Genomic DNA, 12069 nt, shown 5'->3' on the forward strand with positions numbered 1-12069 from the left:
CCAACCTTTCTACAGGAGATTTATTTCTTAAAAATTAATTTTCTCTTTCGCCGGGGAATAATAGTCAAAAAATTCACTTAGGGGTCTTTCTGCAATAATCGAACTGGAGATTCTATACACAACTGGGAAATCATACAAAGGATGTATCCGCAACTAATCCTTAAGTAAAATTTAATCTAATACTTATTTGGTAAAATTTTGCATAACTATTTTCTTTTACTCTCCCTCTCCTTGACCCCAATCTAGGGCTGTCCATTTTACCCGCCGGCCCGGGCCCGGCCCGGAGCCCGGCCCGGCCCGGCCCCGGCCCGGCCGGGTTCCGGGCCCGAGGGGGGTTTTCATTTGTTTTCTTCACACCAAAAACTCATCTCTTCTCTCTTATACTCTTATACTCTCTCTTATACTCTTATACTCTTATTTATACATTCTAATCCTTTCATCAAATGGCTTCCGGATCTGATTATGAAGAGCAAAACATATCTCCTGATCCTGAAATGAGTCCTCCTACTATGAGTCCTCCTACTATCAGTCCTCCTACCGAAGTTAATCCCGAATCCGGTGGCGACGAATCTGCACCAAGAGCTCCTAAACGGTCAAGATCCGATGTGTGGAATTTTTACGAGAAGATCGACGTCACCAGGGATGAACACGGTAGGATCCTCGCCCAGAAGGCTAAGTGTGCTTTGTGCGGTAAGATTTTTCAAGCTCATCATAAGAGCGGCACCAACCACCTCAAACGTCATTTAGATAAACACAACAAAGGCCAGACTCCTCAAGGTGATATCCGACAATCCATGATTTCTCAATCCTCCTCTTTTGGTAGTCTCGGTAGTTGGAACTATGACGCTGCCAGAGCCAGGAAATGCGTAATCAGGTTTATCATTCTTAAAAACCTTCCTTTTAAATTAGTAGAAGATGATGAATTTGAAGATATGTTTAGAGATGGTTTTTATCCTGCATTTAAAAAATTTTCTCGTCAAACCTGTCAACGTGATATTTTAAAATATTATCAGGAGGAACAAGGAAAAATAATTTCTTATTTTAAAAATTTAAACTGCAAATTTTCTTTAACTTCTGATATTTGGACATCTAGAGCACAAACTGGATATTTATGTATCACAGCACACTGGATTGATGAAAATTGGCAAATGTTTAAAAGAGTTGTTTCTTTTATTGTAATAGCGGAGTCACATACTGGTATTAATGTTGCAAATTTAATAATTGAAGAACTTATGAAATTAGAAATTTCAGAAAGAATATTTTCTCTTTCACTAGATAATGCAAGTAATAACAATGTAGCTGTTGATTTTATCAGATCATCTTTATCATTGCCATGTCATGGTGATCTTTTTCATATTAGGTGCATCTGTCATATTTTAAATTTAATTGTTCAAAGTGCATTTACTGAAATTAAACCCATGATAGAAAAGGTTAGAACAGTTGCTTACATGCATAGTGCTTCTGAACAAAGACTTAAAAGATGGAAACAATTTTGTAAAAGAAAAAATGTAAAGCCTAGACTAATTCCAAAAGATGTTGACCATAGGTGGAATTCCACATATGCAATGTTAAGTGTAGCAATAGAATATAAAGACATTATAACTGATTTTATAAACTATTATGCTTCTAGTTCTAGTTCTGGTAGCACTTATGGAATAACTGAAGATGAATGGACAGTTATATGTAATTTAAATGAAATGTTACAAGTTTTTTATGATGCTACCATGTTATTATCTGGCTGTTATTATCCAACCATTACTTTAGCTGCTTTACAAATTTTAAATATTCAAAATTTTTTTGATAAATATCGTTTGGATGCTACTTTTGGACCTATGGTTTTTGAAATGGAGAGCAAATTTAATAAGTATTTTAGGCCTATTCCTCATATTTTTGGTTTGGGGGTTCTTATTGATCCATGCTTGAAGGATATTGGCCTTCGAAGTTTGTTACAGTCATTGTATGGTGGACAGGTTATAGACTTAGATGATGGAACCACCCTGAATGCTACTACTCATCATTTACTTATTAGAAATTATTTTCAAACTTTATATGATGAGTATGCAGCTAGACATGGTGTAGCTGCACAACAGTCTGCAGCTTCGGTTTCTTCGAGCTCATCCCGAGCCCGAGGTAAAAGTGTAAGTTTTGATAGGTATGCAATGGTAGCCGAGCTAACTGGTGGATCTGGACTTGGATCGTCATCATCGGAGGTTTCTGAAATAGATGAATATTTTTCTGCTTCTTTAGTTAGATGTCAAGGAAATGCTTTAGATATTTTGCAATGGTGGAAAGTATATGGATCAGTTTCATATCCTATACTTTCCACCATGGTTCGTGACTTACTAACAGTGCAGGTTTCGACGGTAGCTTCGGAATCCGCCTTCAGCACAGCAGGTCGTTTGATCGACGATCACAGGACATGCTTGGATCCATATACTGTACAAGCGGTGATGTGCCTACAAGATTGGTGGAGGTACGAGAAGCGAACGCAAGGCATCGATCGGATGGCTGGAATTGAAGATAAATTTGAAGAATTGGGACTAGCAGATAGATATAAAGAATAGATTAGATAAATTTGAAGAATTAGGACTAGCAGATAGATATAAAGAATAGATTGTAGTTTTTATATCTTAGCTTAAAATTTGTAAAGAATTATTTTGGAAATAATTGCAAATGATAGTGATATAGGTGAGTAGGTGCCAACCTAGTTGGGATTTACTTATCTATTGTGATGCGATTAATTCCAAAATAAATTTGTACTTGTAATTTGTAAATGATTTATTAATTATTAATAAAGAATTTGTTTTTATCATTTTTTATTTATAATTTATGTCATTTTAAGTAATTAATAAAATTATTGTTTTTATTATTTTTCTTGTCTTTTTTTTATAATTTATAATTTAAATAACATAAAAAATTTAGAAAAAAAAATAAAAAAAATAAAAAAAAAGAAAATCACCCGGGCCAGCCTGGAACCCGGCCCGGTCGGGCCCGGGTCCGGGTCCGGGTCCCGGTTTTGCCCGGCCCGGTTGGACAGGCCTACCCCAGTCGATTGTCAACGACAACCATCGTATCATTGCCTTCCGGCCCTTCCTCGCCCTCTTTCTGTTTTTATCTAATTAAAGTGTATTTAGATTTTAATTTAATTAGGATTAAATTAGAATTGTTAATTGAATAAATAGAGGGTTAATTTAAAAAGGGATATTTTGATTTAAAAAGGGATATTGCATGAATCTACTAATTTAGAATAAAGGATCAGTTTCTTTAAGTTATAGTAAGCTTTATAGCACAAGAAGGAAGAGACCAAGGATGAAAATAGATGAAGCAAAAAGGGTGCATTTTCGGGCGAGAGAAACGATGGTGGGAGAAAGTGTGCCGCGAGCATGAGCGAACTCTTTTGAAAGAGAGGAGGGGTGCGATACTAGGTTACTTCAGATAAATCAATCTACTATATAATATTTGATTTACCTTTGCGAATCTTTAATTTCATGTGGATCCCACTCTTCAACTACTTTCATTCTATTTCTGAGGCATGTAGGGCGGAAAAAATTAAGAAATAGGAGCACCACATAAGCGTCGCGTCAACATTTAAGAAAGTAGAAGAAGTAGTCTTTCTGAATAAAAAACATAAATTGTTTAAAAAAAAGTGGCGAAGTAATATTTTTTCTTCCTCTACTTTAGCTACTTCGTAGCTATTATGTGCAAACAAATATATATGCCCTAAATCAACCAACATCATTCAGGGGAATCCATTGAAAATTGTAGAATTTTTTGGGGGGTTATGTGACACACACCAAAGTTTTGCAGGTGTCTAATTTTCAAAAAAAAAAAAAAACTTTTTTTGGAGCTTCCCTCAGACCCAAACTTCTTAAGGGGTTTGCAAAATTTTACCCTACCAATAACCTAGTGTGGTCAAGGATAGAAAGTCACTAGTACATATGGCTCAATTTTCATTTGCTGCATTTCAATTTGTTTTCATATGAGTTAGGTATGTACTAACACAATCTAGGCCCCTGGTGTGAGTTAGGCACGTGATAGCACAACCTAGGAGTAGGGACCAAAGACTAACTTCAAATGGCAGGGCTTGCTTGGCAACTTGTTCATGAATCAGGCTAATAAAGTTAACTTGGTTAAGAGCTTAAAATGTGTGAGACAAAAACTTATCTAAAATTAGAGTAATTTTTTTAGTTCAAAAAAGAAACTCTTATTTAGAATATCTTTGGACCACGTCCTACTCAGTTCAATCCTAATCTGGTTAACTAATCAGATTAGTGTGAAGTTGTCAAACATATATGTAGCCAACAGCTAAAAGTCTTATAAGGTGGAAACAATTTGCACAAAATATATATCTAAGAATGATTCAAAAGTAAAATTTAAAATGAGGTTATAGTTTCTTCTTACGCGGAGAAAAAACGTTAGATTTGTGTCCATGTAAGTGGAAAATTAAGGTTAGCTCATCTTTTGGAGCCAACGTGTTGTTCATTTTTTTGGCGGAAGGATGGGACCTCAAAATCAAAGTTTTCTATGTAGAGACTCGCTCATTAGTACCAGACCACCATATAAAAAGTTTATGGTTATTTTATTGTTATGCTAGTTCTACATCCGCTATATGAAAAACTTGACGTGGCTTTATAAGGGATTTGAGCACTCTCCCTCTAATAACTAGTTTTTACAAGTGAGCTCTCATGGATCCGTTACAAGTGATATTAGAGCCAACTCCATCTTCTTGATTGCAATTAAGAGATGTAGGTGGTAACGCGGCTAACGCCAGCATTGCAGTGTTCGTCAGGAACTAGTTTAGTGCAAAGCTAAAAGACGTGACATCGAGATTACATTGTTCAATCAAAAGTGGACTATTGCACAGCCAGACCATGTGAAGACTGAAACTCGGACACGCAGTGATATTGTTAGGGTCCATTTAGTCCCACATTGGCTATATGAGAAGTCTTGATGTGGGTTCACAAGGGACTTCAACTCTTGCCCTCTAATAACCTATACTTTAGGGTTAGTTCTTCAAGGTCCTTAACACTATGAAAAAAAGCTAATATTCACACGTATGGAAAAAATAGAATAGGAGCACTTAATATATATATGAGAGATCCAAGACCTAAAGAGTTGATCACTCATATTTCTCATTTGACTCAATTTGCTACAAAGCTGACTATATATTTTGATTGTATATACCGGATTACATTTGGTACTATTTTGGTGTTGGAGGTTTTGGTACTAGATTCTTCTAAGAGTTAATTTCAATGCAAATATGAACAGGATATAAAAACGATATGCATCTCCAAATTAGATTCTCAAGTTGATCAGAGAATTCTACCTAAAGACAACTATATATATCCAATTTATAGTAATTTATAGAAATGAGATCAAGCTTTTATACTAAAACTAGAACAATCTGTTGTCTTTTTTGTAAATTAGTCTTTTCGGCATTTCTTAATAAATAGATTTTATGGCCTACCTCGATGAAGGATGAAATGTATCAAAAATAGTAAAACACAAGGAATGTCCTTTAAAAAGACAAATCCGAGTCCAGAAATAATTAGATGGAATGACCTGTAAAACAATATAGAATCTAACTAAACATCCGTTTTGTTGTTATTTTCGATCTCTATATATATAAAAAGAAACAATACTGAAACAAAGAAAATAAAAAAAGGGAAAATTGCTTTCAGCCCCCAAAAGCCAAGAAAACGTGCTTCCCACCCCCAAGACTTTGTCAACGGGTGTTTTACCTCCAAAAATAAAGAGTTTGTTCTCTGAGCCCCAAAACACAAAACCCAAGAGATTAAAATATGTGAAGACCATAATACCCTTCTCGATTAAAATATGTGAAGACCATAATACCCTTCTCTCTCTCTCTCTCTCTCTCTCTCTCTCTCTCTCTTTTTATCATGGTGTACTGAGATTGTAGTTGAAATGACTAACGGGGATTATTTTATTATTTTCATTTTTTTATTATTTTCATTGTTGATGAGGGGAACTAACTGTTTGTATTGGGAGATTGTTAAAGTTAGGGGTGTTAGACCCTAGAGGGGGGGTGATTAGGGTCTTATGCTAATCTAATCCGATTAAATGCCAATTAAAATTAATTAATAAGTTATCCTAGCAAGTATGAAATACAACGATATATATTAGCTAGGATAAGCAATATGAACAACAAGATATATCCTAATAATGAGATATAGGCAATGTATGTGCAAGGATATATAAACAACACAAGGGTAGATAATCTAAACAAGATAGTGGATGATATAGTAAAGAGCAATGCACAATGGCGATATAAGATATGAACATAAATGAAAATGAATGCCAAAGCACTCTCAAACACAATCAAGTGATCACGGAGTTCGGACCTTCCGTCCTACGTCTCCGCTCCCCACTCCCGGAGAGAAATCCACTATCAACCGGGTTTTCTACGTTCACCCGAACAACGTTTACACCTCACACTCGGTTTTCTAGCTAACCGAAAACTTTACAATCAACACACTATTGTAATCCCACTCTACACCCACTAAGTGTTGGACCTAGCCGTGTCTCCCTCAAGTGCTCGGTTACAACCTCTCCCTAGGCTCGTCAACCGATGTCACTCCTCTTGGGACGATCCCCGACTCTCACCACACACTCCTCACTCGGTGTACAAGTGTATTACAAAGTGAATCTCACAATAAGCACAATATAACAAATGATTGTTCTCTCTAACAAGGTGAGAACTCAATTAGGCTCAACTCAATGTCACTAATCTCACAACCCAAAATTATACTATGAATGTAAATACAATAAGCTCAAAAGGTTGTGTGTGAACAAAGAGATATAAATCAAAACTAAACTCAATGTAGTTCTAGCTTAATAACAATGATAATCAAATATATAAAAAAGCTAGAAATAGAGTTTAGAAAACTTCTCAATATATCAAGAGTTGGAGGGAGAATAGTTGAATGCCCAAACACCAATAGATGATCTCCTCAAGCTCTTGTAGAATTGAATCACAAAAACAAACTCTCAATTTGCTTAAAAGCTTTTTAAACACACTTAAACCAAACTAAAACCCTTGTTAAAAACTTTATTAAACTTGATTAAAAAACTCTCTTAACTACTTTGAAAAGACATCAGCAATGGGGTATATATACCCACTCAAAGCTCAGCCAAAAACACCCAAAACAAAAGACCAAAAGACCCAGCCAACGGTACAAAAACTAGCCGTTGGAAACAGAAAAATCCATCGTCGGTCGACCGGAAATTCTGTCGGTCGACCGATTTGAGCTCTCGGTCGACCGGACCGGTCGACCGATGACTCTCTGGAAAAATACTAACGAATGGTCAATTGACCGGTCGACCGTACCGGTCGACCGAAAACAGACATTTCAGAAAACAAAGCTGATTTTAAAACATTGTTTAAAAATATCAAATAAATTCAGAAAAATGTAAAACTTTGGGGAATGATTGTAGACATGATAATAAACATGCTACAATGACTGGTTTCGAAAAAAGACTTCCCAAATGAAAAAATGTATGTATATATATACCTATATATATGCATAGAAACCAAAACTTATGTATATATATATATAACTATATATATATATACGAAGAAACCAATAAATGTGTGTGTTATGATATTGAGCTTAGAGTATATAACACACATAATATAAAATCTAAAACTATATTACCCAAGCAATCTTGATCTTCAATTAAGATTGACTTGGTACACTTGCGGATGAAGCTTGAACTTGATCTTTAACTTGAATTGTACGTTGCTTCACTTCACAATTCCGCCAACCTCCTCTTGATATGATCGTGTAGGCTCAATCCATCCAACCTCCAACTCGTTGTTTGCCTAGAATAAATACGAAAACACAAACACTAGACAAACAACATTAGTTGTAAATTGTTTGTAAATCATCATCAAAACAAGAAGGCCAACAATCTCCCCCTTTTTGATGATGACAAACAATTTACAAAAAGGAATATATGCATGAAGGAAATGAACATATACAAGATAATACACATGCATATAAACAAGGAATTGTATACTCACAATATTTCTCCCCCTTTGACAACATCAAAAAGGGGACAAATGAATTAAGAGAGCGAAAGCTCCCCCTATCAATAAGCATAGGTGAGTATAAAATATAAAAGGATATAGGGATTGCTCCCCCTATCAAAATGCCATATGGAGAATATGAAATAAAGATTATGGCAAATATGTGAGCAAGCATAAAAGATATGCTAACAATCACTCACATTCAAGAGATAATGAGAACACATATGAATATATCAATATGAAAAATAGTGTCTCATATCAAGGACCATAAAAACCATGTGTAAAGATAGATTTATGAAATCAAAAGAAAAGGAAAACATGAGAACCATGAAAAAAGTTTTCAAGTGAAAACAAATCAATCAAATAAAATTATAAATCACAAGTAAATCATACAAGAACATAAAACCAAATCATCATTGATTTTCAACAATCAAGAGAGGCAATTATATCCAGCTATTGAGCTAGTATCAACCCATATAAATATTTTTAGCACCCGATAAACAATGTTTGGGAATAAACACCTAATAAGCCCGGAGGGTTATATAAGTACAAACCTCTCATCAAAACAAAACTAATAATCATGAAAACAAAAGAGTTTGACCAATAAAAGGAATTGTTTTCATAAAATTTTAAAATACATTTTTTAAAACCAAGAAAAAGAAAAATAAAAGTACTACAATTCTTAGCTTAAAAAATTATTTTGGCACCCAAGTATTATTGGTGCCAGTTTGTTTAGGGACATGACCCCTATCATTAAAGCTCAAAGCCCTTGGGTTATGAACCCATTTGGGCGCAGACATGACCCCTATCATTAAAGCTCAAAGCCCTTGGGTTATGAACCCATTTGGGCGCATTTAGTGCACGGGTCCGGTCATAGCAATAATTATGCAAATGACCCATTCGATTGCAATAAGTACAATGAAGAGGATGCATTTGATTATGTTGACCATGTGGATGTGCACGAGGAACATTTGCAAATAAAGATGGTCTTTTAAGATTATTTTGCAAATGAGAAACATTTTGAAACAATGTTGGTCTACTTGAAATATTTTGCGATTTAGAAACTTTTCGCAAATCAAAACAAAACTTATCTAAGTGACCAACTCTACCACAAAAATCACAATGATACACATGAGCATGCTTATGATGAGAAATAGGTGCATGTGTGTGTACATGTGACACAATGATACACATGAGCATGCTTATGATGAGAAATAGGTGCATGTGTGTGTACATGTGATGAAGAAAAAGCCTTATGAAATGCACATGGAGTATTAGCAATCTTAGGTTTGTGTGCATCATAGAAAAATTTAGCAAGGTGGCCTTTACGACCGCAAATAGAGCATTTGTAAACTTTGCTATACAAGTGTGCATAGTGTGTAGGTGATTTTGTAGCACTAGACTTTGCACACTTGTCCATAAGTTTCTTATGGTTATCAATGCATGTTTTTAAAGTTGAATCTAAGCATGATATGTGTTCCTTAACAAGATTCAAATCATCATTATGCACAACATCATTGATAATAGAAGTAGAGCATGTATGGTTATCAAAATCATTTCTAATAGCTACTACTTCTAGCATGACATTATCTCTTTCATGAGTTAACTTAGCAAAGTTTGAAAGCAAAGAATCATGATCCAATTTTAATTTTTCATTGTTTTCTTTAAGGATCATATTTTCATTAGATATAGTCTCAAACTTAGATGCTAACAACTCATGATCGGATTTCAAATCCTCATGCTTGCTTTTTAAATCAATAAAATTTTTATGCAATAAGTTATAGGCATGCAACAATTTTTCACTGGCACAAGCAAGTTCATCACTAGATAAATCATTAGTGGTTTTAAACTCCCAAACCTCACTAGGGCTATCGCTTAGTGGCCGTGTGCATGATGCTCCACATAAACTTGAAGCCGGATCCTCCAAAGCTTGTCGGATCGCCTCCAAGTTCCCTTGATGTGCTTCTATAAATTTCCAAAGTTTGTAAGCACTATCAAAATGAACAAACTTGTTAGACATAGATGAATTAAAGGCATTTAGCAAATATTCTAACAAAATATTGTTCATTATAAACATACGATGATCATTTTTATTCCATTTGGATTTCTCCAAAGTGGGCACAATATAAGCATCATCTATAATTTCCCATAAATCAAAGTGTTTAGATTGAACAAAAAGTTTAAATCTAACACACCATTGGGCATAGGGGAAATTATCTAATCTAGGAGCAATATTAATGGCATAACCTAAACAAGATGCATCATTCAAATCCATAATGTATATATGCAAGCAAGATACAAAAATCAAAAATAAGATTAGCACAAAAAGATAACTTGGATCTTTAACTCAAGGCGATTAGTCCTTAAATCAAAGAGCACCAAGCTCTGATACCAATTGCTAGACCCTAGAGGGGGGTGATTAGGGTTTTATGCTAATCTAATCCGATTAAATGCCAATTAAAATTAATTAATAAGTTATATTCTTGCAAGGTAGATATATAAAGAGATATGTGCAAGAATAAGCAATATACACAATGAGATATATCCTATATGATGAATATATATATGCAAGGATATATAAACTAACACAAGATGATATATCCTATCAAAGAGATATACAATATGATATATGTATAGGATATGTAAACTAACACAAGGGGTAAACAATATGAACTAGATAGTGGATCATATAAATAATGAGCTAATGACAATGGCGACAAGAAATATAAACACAAGTATAAATAAACGCCAAAGCACACTCAAACACAAGATATGATCACGGAGTTCGGACCTTCCGTCCTACGTCTCCGCTCCCCACTCCCGGGGAGAAATCCACTATCACAACCGGGTTTTCTACGCTCACCCGAATAACGTTTACACCTCACAGTGTCGGTTTTCAACGCTCACCGAACAACGTTCACTCCTCACACTCGGTTTTCTAGTTCACCGAAAACTTCACAACACTGGCGATATAAGATGAATGCAAAAATAAATACGCCAAAGACAAACTCAAACAAGCAATATGATCACGGAGTTCGGACCTTCCGTCCTACGTCTCCGCTCCCCACTCCCGGGGAGAAATCCACTATCAACCGGGTTTTCTACGTTCACCCGAACAACGTTTACACCTCACACTCGGTTTTCTAGCTAACCGAAAACTTTACAATCAACACACTATTGTAATCCCACTCTACATCCACTAAGTGCTGGACCTAGCCGTGTCTCCCTCAGGTGCTCGGTTACAACCACTCCCTAGGCTCGTCAACCGACGCCACTCCTCTTGGGACGATCCCCGACTCTCACCACACACTCCTCACTCGGTGTACAAGTGTATTACAAAGTAAATTTCACAATAAGCACAATATAACAAATGATTGTTCTCAACTATGGATGAGAACACAATGAAAGCACAACTCAAAGTTACAATCTCTCACCACCCAACTATACTATGTATGTAAATACTAAAAGCTCAATGTGGGTGTGTGTAACAATGAGTAAAATAAAATCTAACTCAAATAGCAAACTAGCAATAATAAGAATATGAAAATCAATAATGAAATTGCTAGAGAAAAGAGTTAGAAAACTTCTCTATAAACACAAAGAGAGGATGAGAAGATTTTGAGGATGAAATCCTCAACTGGTGATGCAAACTCCTCTTTGTAACAGCAAACCCCAAAAACAAACTAAACAAACTCAAACCCTTGTTTAAAAACTTTCTTAAACTTGTTTTTAAAACTCTCTTAATCAATCTGAAAAGACATCAGCAATGGGGTATATATACCCACTCAAAGCTCAGCCAAAAACCCCAAAACGAAATGACCAAAAACCCCAGCAAACAGCTCAGAGAAAGAGCCGTTAAAAGACAACGGCTATATTGTCGGTCGACCGTTTGTTTAGGTCGGTCGACCGGCAGAAAGCAAAAACACGAAGAAGAGTTCTGGACCTTCGTCGGTCGACCGGTGCGGTCGACCGATGGAGTTTTTCGGTCGACCGGACCGGTCGACCGACAGACTCTCTGT

The sequence above is a fragment of the Asparagus officinalis genome, chromosome 2 (assembly GCF_001876935.1).
Source record: "Asparagus officinalis chromosome 2, Aspof.V1, whole genome shotgun sequence".
Taxonomy (NCBI): domain Eukaryota; kingdom Viridiplantae; phylum Streptophyta; class Magnoliopsida; order Asparagales; family Asparagaceae; genus Asparagus; species Asparagus officinalis.